At 38.8% G+C, this 20,501-nt stretch overlaps 1 protein-coding gene across 1 annotated transcript in view; it reads right to left on the bottom strand.

Moving 5' to 3' along the window:
- The window catches only part of RORA (RAR related orphan receptor A), a 391,671-nt gene that overhangs the window by 333,515 nt on the left and 37,655 nt on the right, over positions 1 to 20,501 (bottom strand). The gene's annotated exons all lie outside the window — the stretch shown is intronic.

The raw sequence follows: 20,501 nt of genomic DNA, 5'->3' as shown, positions 1-20,501 counted from the left end.
GTGCCATAACCACGGAACAATACTTCTCATAAATCAGTAAGACCCTATAAAGCTTAGGGAAGTGCCTCTGTACCCCATCAATTCACTTCCCCTCTGCTTCTTCTCTAGGTTGAGAAAATCTCCAGAGACAGGTTCACTGAATCTTATGGCAGGGTGGTGCACGTGCATGCTTATGCATCCATTTGCAAACGTCCTGGCATAATACTTCTTTCCGCACTCTATCAAACAAGCTGTTTCTATTCAAGTGGGACATTGTACAAAAACGACTGGAAAAGCACAATGCAGAAGAATTAGGAGAAAAAAAACAAAACAAAACCCCAAAAAACTCTTCACTGTGATCCTTATTTAACAGGCAATTTTAAACAAGGTTTCATTTAATAATACAGATGAAAACATGTCCACACATGAAGAAAAACACCACCAAAAAAACCAGACTGAGTACACGGGTGGGAGGGTGTTATATAAAGATGATGTAACTTGATCCCACAAGTCCACAACCTGTGTGTAACACGGAGCGTGATGATAGCTCTCAAGGAAAAGTGGTTTCATACAGATTTTAAATCAACCTTCATAAGTGTTTTTTTTTACATCACCAAACTTCATAAATTAAAATTAATTAAAATTATGAGTGAATAATAGGAGAATCTCCATTTTTAAAACTAAACAACTTTTCAGCTGGGCAGAAAATCAAAACATATACTTGGCATTTTCACAAGCCATCAAGGAAATAACATGGCTCTATTCTTTATTTTGTCTCCTGCTCCTGAGCTATTTGTCTTAAGGCAAAGAAGTTCTTTCAGAAAAATACAGTTAAAAAAAGTAATGACTTACCTCTTTGGGGCAGAGCTACAGATAAAATGACAAGTCGTAAGAAACAAAAGCTAACTCAGTTCAGTTACAGTGACTTAAATTTATGTTTCACAGAGTATCAAATGTGAATGTAGTAACGAGAAGGACCTCCACAGTACATAATGACTACTAAGTAACACTGATAAAGCTTCTAACACATGCTAGGTATTTGAACAGAAGATAGATGTCTAAACATCTTCAATAACGCTGTCACCTGTAGGATTTTATGCCAATTTTTTCTGTATGAACCACAGTTTTCACTCTGAAAATGCTGCAATCCTTGATGAATGCCAGCTACAGAGCACAGTATCTTTCATATTCCAGCTAAATACTCCCAAGGATAAAATTCACCTCAACATAGAAGGTCTCTCAAACCACAATTAAAAACATCCCTACATCAAAGAATGCTAAAAGAGTCCAAAAAGTCTTGCAGAGCTGCCTCGCACATCAGGGGCAGGAATAAATTTCACCCCCCCAAAATACAGTAATACATTACATTTCCATGAACAAAGAACAAGGGCTTTGAGTTGATGCTTTGTGTTAATCAGCCTCTCAGTTTCAGAGTAAGTTCAATAAAATAGCAATACTGATGGTAAAATAGAGAATCTTGGATACAAGGGAATAAGTTATACAGTATTTCCTCATCTTATTAATACTTCTCATTTTATATTTTCTTATTTCTACAGCTGAAAGTTGAGCATAACTATATTTTTCACTGAAAAGGCATGAAGTTTATCTACTATAATGATATTTTTAATATGATATATACATTATTTCAGAAAATTGGGCTTTGTCATTGCTGGTGTTGTGCAGGAAGGTATTTGGCCAGGAAAACATCATGAAAAGCATCATGTTCATGAAAACATTGTATAACTTCGTAGTGAAAGAGTCTGAATCATTGGTAATGAGACAAATATGAAGGAGGAATGGTCGTACCCACAATTACAATTATTTAAGCAGCAGGGGCTCATTTGAGGAGCATCTCAAGATGCCAGTGAAAAATTTTGTTCTTAACTAAATTTTAGAACATCAAAGTAAAAACTGACTGCTTTTATTATCCTTCCAACAACTTTAGCTGAAATTACACTAGAAATGCAAAAAGTATTTTGCCAAACCAAAGCTAGAAACCAGGTCATTTGCACTTTTTGTGTGTTTGATTTTTCACAACGCAAATTCGATCCGTAAATACGGTGGCAGGGTAGGATGTGGTAGCTCAGTGCTCTCATATTATTAGAAGGGACTGGGGCAAAGGACTTCATCCGAGCCTGACTAATAACCACAGATGATTTCTAATGACAACACGGACATAAAAGGAATAGATATCACAAAGGAGGAAAAACATCACACACTTAAAGAGAAAGAGAACAGAAACTTATGCCGTTGCTACCACATCTGAGAAAACAGAGCACCGAAAAAAATTCTACAAGCCTGATAAGTACTTCTTTAAACAGAACGTTTGTCACAACAGTTCACACCACTTATCTGTCAAACCCAGTTTCCCAGCAGAGGGCAAAATGCTACTTCTGTATCTGCTGTTCAAGCTGCTTTAAGGGACACCAAAAAGAGGATGAACAGCTGATGGTCCTGAAAGTAACAGCTCCCAAAGAGGCGAGAGGGCACTGGGAGGCCGCCCAGCTCCCCTGCCCGGCCAGCGATGGAGACAAGAATATAGAAGACAAAGAAGAAAAACTAGCTAGCTTCCTCCTGGAGATGACACGATACGGCATCCGCTCCCCATCGTGTCCATATCTGATCTACCCCAGTTTATGGAAATAAATATTATGTCCCTATGCTTCTCCATCATCTGCACAATAGCAACAACTTCTCGTAAGATGATATTCTGTAGTAAATTAGTTAGTGATTTTACTTTGCAGAAGGGAAAAAAAAAATAATCTTTACAGCTCCAGACAGTAAACAGCATCAGTAATTAAATTATATTGCAAAAAGGATATCTAAAAGAGAGAAAAATATTTGTGTATAACAAACAACACATTCAATATTAACAATTCTAAAACAGATGAGCACATGGAATACACTGTAAATAATTTAGGAACCAGTGCCCTCATTAATGATTTGATACTGTCAGAATGTTGCTTATTCCATTTTTCCCCCATCTTCCACTCCCTAAAGTGGTTTTACATTTATATAAGGCAAAATATGTATTTTGTACTTGCCTTATGATAAAACATTGCCTAAAGGGCTTAAATACTACTGTGAAAATAGCCCTTACAACCCCTGGATTTACTAATTTCAGGACAACAGGACACGTTTACAACACCTTATCACGGATGCAATCCACTAGACAACATGAATAGAGATTGCTATATCCAATTAGAGAGTAGCAAAGGTAATAGAGTTAGATTTGCAGAAAATTTTCAAAGATGTCATATCTTTGAACAAAACTTATTAGGGCTCCATCAGCCGTTTGAACAGCTTTAATGAAGTTGAAGCTAAGCTAAATACGGAGTTATTTTACTCCATGATTAACTTTGAAGAATTTTATTTTTGAAGCCTTAACATCCTGTAATTAAAAAGAATCCTTAAACATTGCAGTAATTCAGTATTCAGTAATTTATGTTACAAGTTTTACTTCCAGAAGTGGTCTTGATATATAGCCAAATGCTGTTAACCAATGGGTGCACTTTCATTTATTGCTACTGGCTTCTTTAATATTTTAAATCTCTCAAAGAAACCATAGTCTCAGCTTCTCATTCAATGCTACAGCAATACATTTGAAAAATGCCCTTCCTTTCGCAGCCAGCTCATCTACCTGCAGTGTTTGCTGCATGTTAACATTTACCTACAGCAGTGCAAGACAATTCAAATGCCAAGGTGCAGGCCCAGTCCAACCAAAATATTTCCATGAAAAGATGAAGCATTTGCAATTATCGATACTTACAGCTATTTGAAGCTACATTTTAACAGTCTTAATTCTACACTTTCGCTCGCTTAATTTGGGTCTCTAAAATTACTCAAAATGCATACTAAAGCTGGCAGCTAGCAACATATTGCTACTTTAACTCTAAGATTATTTTTTTTTTAAGAAAAATATTAATGCCACTGCTATTCTATCAACACTCTCCAAGAACAAAACGAAAACAATCACACAGATCACACCAATGTACAATACAAAATAATGGATTTCAAATACAGAGCACAACAAATAGCTTGGCTAGAGTTCACAAACCTTGTTTGAAAAATCCCACTGTTTGGAAGGATTCAGTAGCTCAGGACTGAAATGACCTCTTAAGAGTGCATGCTGTTAGCACACAACCTTTCATCATAGCATGAAAAGACTTAATACTGCAATGTATATGGTATTTTAAAAACAGAATATCTTGCATCCCGCTTCTAAGTCAGCCCTCTTGCCTTCTTGATTTTCTTCAGCTTCAGTACTACACATTATATTAAAAAGAACAAGGAATGGAAAGATCACCTATAATATCAGAAATAATGAGCACTATATAAGTAATTACCTACAAGGAAGAAAGTAAGAATTTTCATCCTTAACACCACAAACTATTTGCAACATATGTTTTTGAAGGTTATACAGGCACCGTGCATGGTCCTCAAGATTTATTTTATTTTATTTCAGTAAAAGAAGCAGAAAGCCAATTCTCAAAACCTGTTAACAGAGAGCAAGGATTTCTCACTGAAAGCACCAACTGAAGATTTTGAGATGTCCCAGTGGCAACATGTGCAAAGACGCCTACCAGCCTACAGCTGCAGCCTGAAACAGTTCTCAATAAAAACGATTGCTCCATAAAAATGACTGCTCTCCTATTTTTGGAATGGAAGTAATGCACGAAACTACTGCCATCAACTGAAGAGTTAATTTTGAAAAACATCTGTATTTTATTTTGCTTTGCAAAAAGCCTCCTTTTGGTAACATTCCTTGGCTTTTCTCCATATCCAAAAGTCACTCAGCCTACTCTTATAATATCACAGTAGTAGCTTAATGAAAGACTAGTGGAGCCCTTCTTTTGTGACTCTAGAGTATCTGTATGCCTTTTATTTCCCAAAGGGAAGCAATGAACAAAGGAAAAGCTTCATGTCATGCTTGGGCTAGTTTTGTGGTGGCAGCCATGGTGGGAACTGAGAGGCGTGCATCTATCTTATACATCCCATCACGCTGATTTAGCATCACATAGCTTGGGGGGGGTGGGGTGGGGGGGTGGTGTCCAGCCTGCTTAGAGGACACTGGAAGCTGTCCTCCATCACTTGTTCCTTGCCAGTAGGACACCTGCAGGGGTCTGACGGAAGGGAAAGCAACATAGCTCTGTCTCCTTGGCAGCTCTATGACAGAACAGGAAACAAAGTAAGACAAAAAGCTACTGGAAAGAAACAAGCCACAAGTAAGGAGGAACAAAAACATATCAGAGATGTTTGTTTCCCTCTTCTCTCTCTCTCTCCCTCACACACACTCCCCCTCCCCCTACATTCTCCATTATTATTATTATTGTTTTCAGCTCTCCTAACCTGTGGGGAGATATTTTGGGTAAAATGAGACAATCTATATGAAATGCAAGCTTCTGATGTCGACAAGAAATCTTCTTTTTTCCCCCCAGAATATTTGGCTTGACACTTCAAAGGCTTATTTCTCACATTCACAGTGATTCTTCTATAAATACATCCATCTATATGCACATAGCGACTGCAACAAATCCACGGTCACATAGGACTTCACAGTCATTACATGCACACCAAACTGCAGCCCTACCGACCTCACAGTAAGCCATGGGGAAGAAACTGTAGACCTTCCACAAACACCCCAGTTTGTGTTAACGGGCTAGAGAAAAATATTAGATACAGTCTTCCTAGATACTGCTCCATGTTCCAATCATTATCAGACAACGGGGGCAGATCTATTCCTCTCACTAGAGGACAGGGGTCTTGGTTCACATCATACCTTACATGGGCATAAGGTGCACAGAAACTCATCTTTTTGTCTGCTCAATCAGGCATTTAAATAGGGTGCTACAGGAGAGAGTTTACAGCATGTAACATTGTGGCTCTTTTTTGGATAGGGGAATTATTTTTAAAAAGCGAAGATGCATTTGTACTGTTTCCCACTCTATCCCTGATAGCTCTGTGCATCTCTTATTTTTGCAGGGGTTATACTGTACTGGTGTCTGGTACCAGCCCATGCCCAAACCACACTATTAAGTCTTCCAAAATGAATAATAGATGAAAGGAGGTGCTGCTGAAAACAGTGACAAGCAACTCATCAAGAAAAGCTGTTTTTCCACGGTAAGAAACCTCCTGCTCAAAAACACTAAGCCATACCTACCATCATACAGAGCATATTCTATTTACAGTACACCTATCTGGTTTTAATCACATCAGAGGAGTGTAAATTCTAGGAGTGAATCCTTTTATCTTTAAAGCCAAAAGATGTATCAAAAGTTAACAACACAATATCAAAATATTTTCATCACATTTTGAGCTTCATCACAAAGATGTATTTATAGCATCAACGAGGGGGTGTTGTGCAGACTTTCTGAGCAAACTTTTATAGAAGTGCCATACCTATGCAGTATTATTGTATGAAGTACATTCTTCATTATTTGAAAAAGCTCTGTGAGCTCTCCTTTTAAAAAGATACCACTCAGGAATTTAGGTTTCATTCTAGGTTTTGAAAAACAAGTATTTCTAAAAAGGATGGGATGCTTCACTAAATGCAGTATGATGTGTTCCCGTTATTCTTTTTATTGTAGCCCAATGAGCTTTTAAGATACTGGAAATAACAAAAAAGGGTATTGTGCAATCTCCACTTAAAAACCTCAGTGCAACAGCTACCTGCACATTCCAGATAAATACATCCCTTAAGCAAAGGGATGTATTTAATAAGGAATATAGTTCATATTTGAATATATTCAAAAGGCCATATTTCTTATATTGATGTTGTTTTCTTATTAATGTATACTTTAACGATATAGGTTCCATTCTGTATCTAACCTTTCCCTGGCCATACACTCAGAGCTACTTGAGTACATTGCAAACCCAAAACTTGGATACTTTGCAAACCCCAAGGCACTCCTCCTTACCTCACCGTAGAGTGCTCTTCCCGCTTCACAGAGAAGTAAAGCAATCACACAGATCACACCAATGTATCTGCTTTCCCAAAGTCTCTGGGAAAGCAGAGAGCTGGACTTGGATCACCCACCTTTCAACCTTGACTGTATTCCTACTCTGCCCAAGTACAGGAATCTGTTCTCAAGTGAGTCACTGCGGGATAAAGATCTTTTAACACTGCGGGCTAAAGATTCTCAAGTCTCTGCAAGTGCCGGAGCACGGACACTGCTAAGGTCAGAAAGAATCAGCACAAGCATAATAATATTTTACAAGTTGTTTAATCTAAACATGAATAAAATTCCAAATCCCAGCTATCACAGCATTCATTCCCCTATGGTAACTTCTCCTGAAGAGGAAGAGGCAGACACTGCAAGGGAGAGTCAGAGACAACAGCACAAAACAAACCCTTCTATTCCTGCTCACTTGAGACATTTTTTCAATGTCTACAAGGTTTACTATTTCTTCCCTGAGGCAATGACTGGGACTGCATTTTTCCAATCCCCCTTCAGCTCATCCAGCCACATTTGTCATCTCTCCTGGCATCTCTTAGCTCCTTGGTGATATCCGCTAGCTCTTCCATCTTCATCTTTCAGCTCAACCAGACATAGCTGTTAGCTCTGTTATGATTGATCCAATTTTGACAATTAATAAACATGACACACTTTAAACAAGGTTTTCATGAATGAAAGTTTCATCAGAAACTAAACCAATCCTGCTTTCAGGTACAACAATATAATTTACTGTCTCCAGCTAAACCACCACATCCCCACATTTCTAACATCACAGCAATACACACTCCAGGAAGTCTTCAAATGGCAGCAAATAGCCAATTCAGACATATGTGACTGCACTGGTGAACTGAATTGCGTTCTGATGGCTGCCTCCAATTAACACGGTCAGAATACAGGAAAACATTGTATATTCTTTATATTAAGCTCTGTAGCGTAACTTGTCATAAAATCAGCAACTAACGCCTCCAATACACGGTGTAATGACTCTGTCACTGTAGTGCACAGTCTGTCAAAAGAGAGGTAAGGCTGCAAAGCCTTTCTTCATCAAGCTACCTGTCAGGACTAGGGGACAAGAGTGAGTACCAGAGGAGAGGGAGGAAAAGTTCCTTGCCTCCATTCCTTGGAGGCAAACTTGGGTTCTGGTAATAGAATGTGATCTGTCAAGCCAACAGAAGTTAGTCACTTCAACAAACCAAACTCAAGCCTGGGTAAGAAATAAAAACAATGGAAATACAGAGCTGAATTATTTGTGCCGGCATTCCAGTAAGGATAAAACTACAGAGTGTCCTTAGGACAACTGTGCTCTAGACAGTTTGAGCATTTATGATCATCTGCAAAATCAACATTATAGGGAAATTCTGCACACCCTGTGCTGGGCATTTGGAAGTGGTCCTACCTCTGCACACCTCTGTGGAAGATACACAGAAGCTGACAGGGTAGCAAATTAATAGTGTGGCAAAAAAACAGTGTGATAGATGTTCTCCTTCCCTGCTGCACAGTGATAACCTCTGGGAAGGCACCAACTCCTACTGGAAGCTTGAGACCATACATGTAGTTAATACAGAAGAACGATAATGCTTCCATGAGTTTCGCTTACTTTTAAAATGTATCCGTAACCTTTTCTGACTCTTGCACACGTACCCACCATTTACATAAGATGCAAGTCCTCCTCCTTTCTGTGCAATATGCTTCAGAGCAGCAGATAAGTCACAGTTGCCTGAACCACAGAAGAGTATTCTCTTTCCAGTTGAGCACGACTGAAAATGCAGTGGGTGAAAATGGAGCAATGCAGTTTGTGCTGTTATTACCACATGGTCCCCTACACATACCATTTATACAGCTGTAATTGAAAGGGGTGAGTTTTACACACACACAGTGAGTGATGAGCTCTCAATTCTCCCCTCCTCTTGAAGCTGAGGATTGGTAAAACTGTAGAGGCATAGTCTCATTTGATCATAAGCCACCAGAAAGAAAACATACTGCTAAAAATGCTAGAGATTAACAGATTTTCCTGGAGATTTTTTCCCAGTGTCTAGATGAGAGAATAAATTGCTAGGGCTTTGCTGTCAGTTTATTTTGTCATCCAGACCCTCCAATTGAGATTACTTCTGTTCTTCACTACAGACCATCTGTTTCCCTGTATAGAAAGGATGTATGCACACTGGCGTTCATTAGTGTACATCAGGAATGCCCTCTTCTTGCACAATAGCACCAATTAATTGCTGTTACTTTAAGCTCCGAGAGCGCAAAGTGGAGCCTAACACCACACATACACACAGTGACAAAAAAACGACTTTCATCTATAATTTAGGAAAGTGGATGCAGTTCAGCAACAGTTAAAGACTAATCTCTTATGCTTTTTGTGCATTTACATAATTGATTTGCTAGATAATGCACTCTGCTTCCTTATTTAATAAACATGTTAATGATTTCAGACAATTACTCAAAACTGCCTACAAGTGTCTGCCTAAGAAACACAAAAAAAAAAAATTAAAATGAAAATACACACCAAAAGGCACATCCTTCATATCACATTACACAAGATATTAAGTCAATATGTCACCCTGTCATCAGTCACTTGCTACCTGCTGTTATACATTTATTCCAACTCTCGTGTATTAGCCAGGGCTAAGGCACTGACTAGACACCCATGTGGGCTAAAAAGAGAGCTCGAGAATAAAACTGGTGTGCTGTCAAAAGTCTGCGTGTGAGCGTGTGGGGAGGGGAGCTGTGAGACAGAAGGAAAGGAGGAGGGAAAGAAAATAATGCAGGGTAGGAGGAGAAGATTAGAGAAGACATCTCTGCCGCGTAGTCTCCTTTGGGCTACGAGGGGAAAAGAATGGAAAAACTACGCTTGTTCTATTTTTCCCTCCACAGCTTGAAGAAGGCCCAGCAGACAAATGTATCACTTTGAATCTTGTAAGTCAGCACACATTTTAGCCACTCTTTTGTTCTGTTTCAAGGCACTAGAGAAACTGCTGATTGTAGGGCTGGAATTGGGGCCCACATCCCACCTCTCTCTGCTATTCCAGCCTGCAGCGAAAGCCCCAGTGTGCAGAGTTGCCACCAGAAGAGGCAGAGGAGATGTTACTGCTAGCTACATCTGCGCAGGGCAAGCTCCACAGGGAGGGTATTTTTAGGCCGACATGCTCAGGGTTCCCCATTCTTGCCCTGCCATTACAAGCTGCAGTAAGGATTTCTACAGACACATTTAGAGGCAGCCCTGGCTGAACTGAAAAAAGCAGGAGGGGGAAGAGAGAAAACACCAACTACCATAATAGCTGGTATCACCATTACAACAGAAAATCTAATACTGCACTTAGAGGAAATTCCAGCACAAGCGGCTGCAGGTCTGATCTCCTACTTGACATAAAACATTATACAGCAAAGGTCAATTTGCTTTTGGAAAACTGGCTAACGCGAGGCACTGCATAAAGCCATCCACAAAGCTATTTTCATGGCCTGCACTGCAAAGAGATCCATGAGGGTGCTTCTTGTCCACCCTCCCAGCTGGAGGTTAAATTGTTCCAATAACAGCTGACAACCAAGTGAGCAGAATAAGAGAAAAATTGTCAGTGTCTTTTATCTACAGTTTTTCAGTGTCTTTTATCTACAGTTTTTAATCATAACAGGTATTTTAAAAATAGCTATTCACTCCTCTGTGTTGGCTTAGCAATTCAGGGAGGGAAAGGAGGGAATCAATAAAAAAAAAAAATATTACGCTACACCACTGTTCTCTTCATCCACGCAAGGTTAATGGAAAAGTATCAGTGAGATGTTTCACTAACTTCAAGTTAAAATCAAGAATGTAGGTATGGCTGTGCAATAAAATAAAACCAGAACATTATGAAGAGAAAATGAGAAGTGGAATGGTTTTATTGTGGCACAGTCAAGAACCTGACCAATGTACAGTGGCAATAGCAATACTTCAGTATTTCTGAATTCACTACTTTAATAACACACAATATTTTACCTGTATGCACCATATCTACAGCCTGGACACAATACCAACCTTATAGAGCTGCCTGCTTATAAGATGGGAATTAAAACCATCTTACTCATCTTTCCTAATAACAAGCGGGTGCAGTATCAAGCGTTTTGATCATCACTTCTATGCTGAAATTCCTTGCACTTAAGAAAATAGGCACAGAAACTTTTTACACTTCAGACCATGGTGTACAAATCCCACACTTTGACAAGATACGTTAAGCTATGAGTTTAGCACTGTTTTTAAGGAAACACACTCACTGATTATACTTAAGTTTCCATTGGTTTGACATATCTTCAGAGTCACACCAGGATGCTGTATTTGACATATAACAACTTCTCTTGGACTGGCAAACTTTTCCATGCACTGGAAATATTTTACAACCGTCACTGATGGCATATGGATGGAAAGACAAAGTTTTCCGTAACTCCAGTGTCTGTAAAGTTTCCATAACCAGACTGTAGGCTGTTAATAAATTCTGACCATTTTATGAGACCAGCTGAACGGCAATGACATTACTGCTCTAAAAATAATTGCCACAAACTGAAAAGCTCCGATTCTCTATCTCTGGGTTTCCATTTGCTTTCCATTTCCAATGGATATGGAACAAGTCAGCATCACCATACTTTAAAACCCTAAACCCACATCCTTTCTCAGCAGCAACAGCTTGTCTCATCATCCTCCGCAGGTGACTGTCTGAAAAGTAACAGGCTTCCCCCAGTGTCCATCACCCCCCTGTTATCTGCTACCAATGCTCAGGTTGATTGCCAAGCTTTCAGCTCACAACATTGTTCTCATTCTCCCCAACCTAAAAAGATACACACAGTCACTGGCAGAGACACAAATGAAATGTTTCAAACAGATTGTAAGCACCTGATAAATCACCTACATCTTCTGTGAAGTTGGTTTCCACTTTCTCTGTCATATCATGATTCCAGATTTCCAGATGATATCTAATTTGGGACAGGATAGGAAATTCAAAGCTGGAATTAACTCTCCATGCTTGCGTGTGTACATTTAAAAGACAGCACACGCTGTCAAATCTAACAAGTAAAAGTTTTAGTTTACCCTCTCTCCCCAGGAAGGCTAACTGCTTAAATTCCAATACAAGACAGTGGCTAAGACTACAAAACCAGAAATGTAGGCATAGTTTTGCATGTCAGGCCTGGCCCTGTAAAACTCTGCTTTTACAAATAGAATTGTAAGTTACAACTTTTGCAGGTACTTTGCCATATCTGAGAAATATATATATATATATAATATACATACATGGAAGCAATGCCCTTCCTCATACATATATAAGGAAGTTTTTTGTTTGTTTGTTTGTTTTGGTTGGGGTTTTTATGCTGGTTGTTTGGGTTGCCCAGAGAAGCTGTGGATGCCCCATCATTGGAAGTGTCCACAGTCAGGCTAGAAGGGGCTGTGAACAACCTGATCTAGTGAGAGATGTCCCTGCCAATGGCTGGGGGGTTGCACTAGATGATCTTTGAAGGTCCTTTCCAACCCAAACCCTTCTATGATTCTATAATGGCTTCAACGTTTTACTTAATTTTGTTACATATGTGTATATTTCCTTCCACACACATGGAACAAGAGAAGGGTCAAAATTACAAACTGAAACATAACTACTACTTTTAGCTCTACACAACATCACTACTTTATTGCTTTTCCATTAAGTCTATTTGGAAATTGAGTGAGAACAGGGAGATCAGGCCTTGTCCTATCCAAACCTATTACATTTGTTAGTATTTGGTCACCTAAACCCGTTCTGCTGATCCATCAGTTCTGTTCAACTTTCAATTTCTATATATTCTTTCTTCCTCGAGGCACGATGTTAATTTTCCTGCACCACTGCTGGTATTCCACCAAGAGCAGATTCACAATGATGACAAGTAAAAACGGTAACAGCTCTATCAGTGAAATACCAAAGCCAAGACTGCCTTGTAGTCAAAATAAAAGACAGCGAGTGAATGCTTATAGGTTATGGCTAATAAATATTACGGCAAATCACAGATTAATGCCTAGTGACTTTCAGAATTACTTATTTTTTATTTCAAAGACTCTGATGAACAACCAACATAAAAAGCGAACTTTCTGCAGAATGAAAAAAACCCAAACGCAAAAAGCACAGCACGCCCATTCAACTGCAAGTGCACCAAACTAAATCAATTTTGTTGTTTTGGGCTGTTTTTTCCTCTATGCTAACAAACCTTAAATAAATGTAGCATCCCATTTTTGCAGTCTCTGTCAAACACCTACATGTCAGAAGGCAGGGAAGAGGCAACGGAAATAACCCTTGTTCTGTTTCTTCAAGAGGGCCAGCACAGTAAGTCACTTCTGTTGTGCATGATATGCCAAAGCACTCGCTTAGGAGCAAAGGTGCAATTCAGATTGCAGGGTGAAAGGCTTAACACAGGTTAAAAAAAAAAAAAAAAAAAAAAAAAAAGGCCTTTTCCCCTCTAGGTCTATTACTTTCTCCTAACTGCTCCCACTGGGTTATATCCTCAGCTGGAATGAATCAAAATCAATGAAGCAAAGCTTATGGACACTAGTTGTTCACCTATTGTGAAATACCCTTGCAAGCAGCATATTCATGCTACTCCTAATGTCCAAGACAGCCTTTCTTCTTCTCGCACACAAAAGAACACCCTTCTCTTCCTGTACAAAACTCATCAAGACCGGTGAGTCTGTTCAGTGAGCTCTGCTCCAAAACATTATCTGATTTCAATTATAGCGACAGCGAACAATATTCTTTCTAAAAATAAGAAGCCAACACAAGAATATAAAAACAGGACCTGGTCTCCTGAGATTTATGCCCATCTCCCTCCCCCCCTACCCACCGCTTCTCTCCTTTGCACTTCTCCTCTCTTCTTTGATCCTTTCTTCCTGGTTATCTATTTAATTTAGACTATAAGCTCTTCGAGGCAAGAGCCAGTATTCCCAAGGGTTTGAAAAGCACCATTGCAAACTTAGGGCAGTCTATTAAATAACTATTTATAAATAAGGCTCTGTTGCAGTATGAAAGTGGTTTATCTGTCATGACACTGACATCAATTCAACATATACTTTGTACAGTGGTTCAGCTCACTGTCCTAGGAAGGGCGCAAGGTGTCATGCAATCTTTACTCTTAGGATTCAATGTTTGTAAGTCATGATACATGTTCATTTCATTTAAGAAACTGCATTTTAAAATTAAAAACAGATGGAAAAAAATTCCACTTCTGTAAGTAGAAGAGTTCCAGTTGTGAAATTCAAATGTTATGTTTATTTCACACGTTAAATTATATATAAGGTGCCATGTTAAATTATACATATAGGAAGAGCTCATGTAAGTGAGGTAAAGCCTCTCCAGATTTCTCTACTTTTCTCTTTCAAAAAAAAAAAAAAAAAATCTGCCACTTCCTTCTCCTTTTTATTTTGTCAGCAGAAGGCGAGAACTGTGTTAAATTCTGATCGCAGGCACATGCCACAAGCCTTTAAGGGACATTTAGCTTCATCATGCCCATCTGAACCTAAGGCATTTTCTGGCATTTGAAACACCTCAGTGGTGTCTACATTTCCAAGGCAAGGCGGCATCTATTTTCTCCCATGTATAAAAGTACCATTTAAGAGGCCGCTATATCTTTTCATTCTTGCAATCAATACGCTGGGTTTTCCAGGCAGTACCATCTGAAATGACACACCTATCAGCAATATAGCAGAATCATGAAAAGGTGGCCTTACAGAGAGAAGAGAGAAAAAAAAAAAAAAACAAACACCCACAAAACACACTTGCAGTCAGTTGCAGAGTTATTTCAATCTCATAATCACTACTGTTCCCAATATTGGACAAATATATTCAATTCAGATAATAACATCCATCCCTTGATGAGATCACTCAAAATGGGAAGGAAGTCAAGCACAGTAACAGGCACAACATGTGGACACCACTCAAAAATTCATTACCAGGTCTGCTGAAAGCCAGAACTGTGGCAATTACGAGGTTTGGAAGCAATTTATTTAGGGTACATAAAGTACTTCTTTCAACTGCTCATTATTGCTACTACCCAGAAGAATCATTAACAAGTACCACAGTGATGAACAGTTTCAGTGCTCACTTTGTTTCCTCTCTTGTTGCTGGGCCACCATCCTCCTTCAGATTCTGAGCAGCTGCACAGGTGACCTGAAGCCCTATTACCCAAGAACCAAGGTCTAAGACATAAAACTGTGCACAGATTTTAGCAAATTGTGCAAAAAACTGTGCAAAATTGCATTTTGGAGGGAGACAATAATTTGTTTCCTTATCTTTTTCTGAAACATTTCTCCTTCTCTAGCACTTCCAAAAGCTCTTGTCCGCTGTTTCAATTAAAAGTGCTAAGAGCTGTACCATTCTACTATCTTAGCATAAGCAATTTCACAGCTCAGTCTCCAATGCTGCTCCTTTGTCCACCCAAGTTTCATCTTGAAGGTGCCTGTAACTAGGCACATCACAACTCTTGTTATACAAAAAAGAGCTATTGAGACAAATGGGACTACTGGCACCTTACCACGACAAGGAGACAGCATCATGTGAAGAACACCAGAGCGATGGGTCTTTGTCACTGTACATAGAGAGCTCCAGCAAACCAGCTTGAATGTTTATCCATGCCTTCCTTCTCCTCCAAAGCATAGTTACTAGTGGTAGACACGGGAGTCTTTCACAACAAAGGTATATTCAAAGAGCAAGAGCTATCATCTCATACATATGGTATGACACCTATGCCCAAGTAGGTACTCAAGATGCAGGCAGTCCTAACAAGATTCAAATTACATACCAGCACCACGATAAAGACAAAACACTTGCAAGGGAGTAAGAAGTTATCTTTTCAAAGTTCACTCCTTCTCCCACCACATCATCTCACTCTGTCTTTGCTTAAAATGTACTTAACAGAGCTTTGCCTTGCTGAGGTACTTTGGGGAGGAGATGGGAAGACGATAGCATCTGCATTGTTTGCTACAAATGTCTGGAAATGTCTTCCAGCTGGAAAGAAACAAAATTCACAACCTTTTCTTCTGCACCAGAAATTATCACATAAAAATAAACATGTTGTGAATGCTGGGGATGTATTTTGAAATTAGCTGTGAGCTGATCAATCTGGGACACAAAACAAACCAGCGCAAAGGAATAACATGAGAGATAACAGCTGTCATCCAGATGGCAGAAAACAGATCAACCCCATGAATGTTCCTTCTCTCTCCTCCCAGGCTCTCAACTAAATGGCCTAAGTCATCTGAAGAACAGATTCCCCCTAAGTTTCACCAGATTCATAGCCCTTTTATTCCTCCTCTTTTTCCAGCCATTGTTAATTTCTTCTACCTCCATGCATACACTCCTTGCACCATCCTTGACCTTCAGGCTTCCACCAAATGGAGAGATGTAATCTCTTGCTTCCTTTTTTTAGCCTTTGGAAGAGGAGACCTTCCATATAACTCTGAGGCCGTAACTTCAGGCCATCTGTAAGCATATTACTTCTATTTTATTTATTATTATTATTCACCCTTTTCCCATATTCCCTATAGCAACCAAGTCCGTGGGAATAAGAATGTTTTTAACATTTCTAAATGTTATTCTAAATTCTGCCTTTTTTTTTTTTTCCTAGCAGAAAAAAGCTTCAGAAATGCTCTTTCTGCATGCAAATTTCACTGCAAATACCTGATCTGAATTCTGGGTAATTAGCAAATGAGGTGACCCATGACAGAAGCTGGTCTGCCTTAATATGTGTATGAAAGCTTATCAGAGAAGGTATTTTCAGATCAAGAACGTCTATTGCCTGAAAAGCTTATGGGATGTTCAGGAATACTGGAGAATGTTATTATTTACATTAATAAAACAGTACCAACTTGGAGAAACTGCAGGAGACTATGTAATGTACCTGATTCTGAGTGAAACAGCTCATCTCATTAAGTTGCACTTCCACATTTAAAAAAAAAAAAAAATTCTCTGCTAGACCAGGATTACATTTTCTTATACCAAGATACTACAGATCAAGGTACTTCCCATTCAATGTCCTTAGTGGTCCTACTGAAGTTATAAACACTGAAAAGGAATGTCTGTAGTATAGGAGAAAACAACTGTTTCTTGGAGAAATACATGTTTCATCCAATGAGTAATTCCCCTTCAGAAAAACAAATTGCCAGTTTTAATTTTTGACTGCATTTTTTTTGCCACAAAACAACACATACAAAATATTTAAATTTGGAAGTATTAAATAAGCAACCCAAGCATAGTAACTGAGCAGTCTGTTCAGTTATGGCCCACAAGCCATTTTGAAGGCAAAAAATATGTGCCAGTATATATTTATATAGGCATATACGTTCTCACTTACACCACAGGAAAAGACAAATGTGTTCTTAGATGTTATATAAAGTTTAGAGTTCATGGGGATTGTTTTTAATTTAAAAAACAAATCATCATCTCTGCAAGGGGAAATCTAACATGTTTAAGCCTGTGTTTAAAACTTCCCCCAAAACTCTGAATACCATGTTTTCACATTCATAGCCATATATTAAATATGAAAAATTTAAAAGCAAATCTTTAAAGCTGCTGAATATATGACAGAATCACTCTGTATGCTCAGAAAGCGTCTTCTAGAAAAGGCATATGATCTCTTTCAATGAATGTTAAGATACTAAAGAACTTGGGCCAAAAAATGATCACTGGAATATCTTTTAACTTAACAATTAACTGGCTTCATAGCAAGATAATCCCCATCTAGCTTAAGTTATACCAACTTGAAATGTTCATCCTGTTGTCTTTAGAAACAGTTCCCTCCTTTCCCTAAAGGGACAAAGCATGAAGCCTCAGTACCCAAAATAAGCTGTTCGGTAAGAAGCTACTTGGAACTTACCACCATACAAGAGACTGTGCCTGCTATCATCATCATACAGGCACAGGGGCCATTTCCTCGAATGGCTGGTCCTGAGGGAGCAGAAACGCTGTAGTTCCAACCAGGCTCTAACATGCTGTTGCTCTAGAGTCCCTGAAGCTGGTTAAAGTGTCAAACAAATTCAGATTCCCTATGCTGTGCAATTAAGAAATCACAGCACCCACAGTGCATACACAGATGTTACCCTCAAAATGCTTAGCGTCTGGTGTCAAACGACAGAACCTCCTCCCATTTCATTCAGTTACTTTAAGAAGAGATTCCATTACCAAGCCAAGAATACAATACAATAATGCAGTATCATCCTCACACTGTATTCTTTTACATACATACTTAAGTTTCCTGCAGAAAAAGAAGGTTTTCAAGATGATACTTAAAAAAGATCAGCTATCTTTTGAGCTTAGGTTGACATAGGTGAGGAGGCAGTATATACTGTAAAACATGCACCCTAGAAGATAGACAGGTTTGGAAGGACTGATGAGACGTAAAAACAATACTAGAGAAATCAAGTAGGGAGGTGGGAGAGGTGGATGAAAGCTCTGCTCCAGTCAAGTTGTATCACTCACATAAACAGTGCAAAACTGGTTCTAGGATTGCACTCAAAGAGCCTCTATCTAAAGTAGAAAAATTCTTGCCAAGCTAAATGCAGACATGCACACTGCTGTTACTGTGCAGCCTGCAGTATTTGTTAATAACAGTCCCAAGACAGATCTTTTCTCATTCTTTACCTCACATGAAATTCCAGATAGCCACACAGACCACTGCCTTAGTGCTATGGCACATCGCAATCATTTGTATTCTCAATATCTCTATTGTTCGGGAGTGTTTGGAAGAAAAAAAAAAAATCACAGAAAAATGGTGAACTTTTAAATATCTTTTTCCACTGGGAGTAGAGCTTGAATTGCCAGCAAGGAGCCTTCCTCTCCTTCCTCAGTCTGTATCTCCCCTCTATACTTCATCAGTGCCTCCTTCCTTTGCTTTTTGTCAGTTATAATATGAGCCTGCAAAACACTGTCTGTTCAGCAAATGGTAGCAGAAGTATCTTTTACCCCATATAAGCTGTTCCTTTAGTCATCCCCTCCACACCGTGGGAAACTGGCAAGTTGAAAAGAGGTCACTGCAGTTTGTATTCCATGAAGACAAAAAGTCTTCATGGAAAATAGGTGTGATGTCCAAATATCTCTGTCAGACAGGACCAGCGTGCACTAACAGCAGAATAGGTTATTCCAATGCAATTCTATACTACAGAATGGCTAGGACTCCAGCAACCAGTAATGTATGTCCTGATGTATAAGGCAGACACAAGAACTTAACTGCATTTATCCCTTTTACATAATAGATGGAAGGAAGGAGGAGTTATAGAATGGAATTCAGTCTTATCCTAAATGTCTCTACCTATATAGATAGCTTCAAGGTAGTAAAACAGACTTACATGATGTTTTCACTAGAAAATATTTCTAAAAATCTAGACAACAAATCAGCCAAAAGCCTCAACACATGCAAAAGCATTTTAGAGAACTTGCCTGCAAAATGGAAAACAAAGCAGTCCTTCAAGTGCTAAATACCAGATGCTTAAAAAAATTAAGCATAAAAATACCATTGCAAAGTAATTGCAGGTTCTAATTGAAAAAAAAAAAATCTTACACAAGGAAATAACTTGAAAAAGTCTACACAAAGCTGAACATTACTCCATACTAATTAAAAAGCTAGGAAACTTCTTTTTGATGAATATAGGTCCTCACCCTTATACTGAATGTGTCAGAATTCGATACTGGTGAATAAATTCCAGTTGTACTTTAAATGAATGCACAAATGAGGAAGTAAAAAAATAAAGATCAGCCACTCACATAATACAGTCACTGGCCAAAACCATTTGTGGGTATGTGGCACTTTTAAAGACACCACTGTTTTCCTAAAACTTCTCTAGTGTCATATATTTCTACCTGGAATTGCATGAAGTATCTTTACCTTAATGTATGGCCTTTCAGAGAGGAAGAAAGTGGCTGTATCCAAGGTCCTCTGACATATACATTTTGCAGTCAGGCATGGTGCCCTGCAACCAATTTATGTCCTTTTGGGAAAAAAAAAAAAAAAAAAAAAAAAAAAAAAAAAAAAAGAGGGGGCAGGGAAGGAAGCTCCCTAACACGTTCTGGATCTCATCAATATGATTACAGCACTGCTGTGAGGTATTTAGGTATAAACCTGTCTGAAGGAAGCATGAACACATTAGCATATCGTGGCAAACTGCAAATTAGGATTTTAAGCTTTACACAAGAGACCATTTAGCCTCTGTAGGATAAGAACAACACATACTGCAGACATTTGAATATTTTTTCACCAGGGAAAAAAAAAAGGAAGGATAGGAGCAAAAACTCATAAAAGGAAGCACAATAGGTTAGTCCAAATTTCTGACAGTGAAACTGAGTATTGAGGATTTGGGTCTTAAGACAGACATCCTTTTCCTGGGTATCTGCATGCTCTAGACAATAGGTATATCACAGGATAATAAAAACTATAGCAACCAATATATCAGGAAGGTATTTTGGTACACCCTAGCTGCAGCAGCAGATTCTTGTGCTCTTCCATAAAGTATTTGGAAAACCAGAGCATTTGAGGTGAGAGGATTTCTGAAAACAATTCTATGTAAGAGAATGGTAAGAAGCCATTTTGCAAGAT

Source organism: Nipponia nippon, unplaced genomic scaffold (genome assembly GCF_047370975.1).
Source record: "Nipponia nippon isolate SJK-2023a ecotype South Korea unplaced genomic scaffold, ASM4737097v1 scaffold_9, whole genome shotgun sequence".
In the NCBI taxonomy this organism is placed as follows: Eukaryota; Metazoa; Chordata; class Aves; order Pelecaniformes; family Threskiornithidae; genus Nipponia; species Nipponia nippon.
The sequence above is the reverse complement of the archived record's forward strand: the minus strand, read 5'-3'. Positions and strand labels throughout refer to the sequence as shown.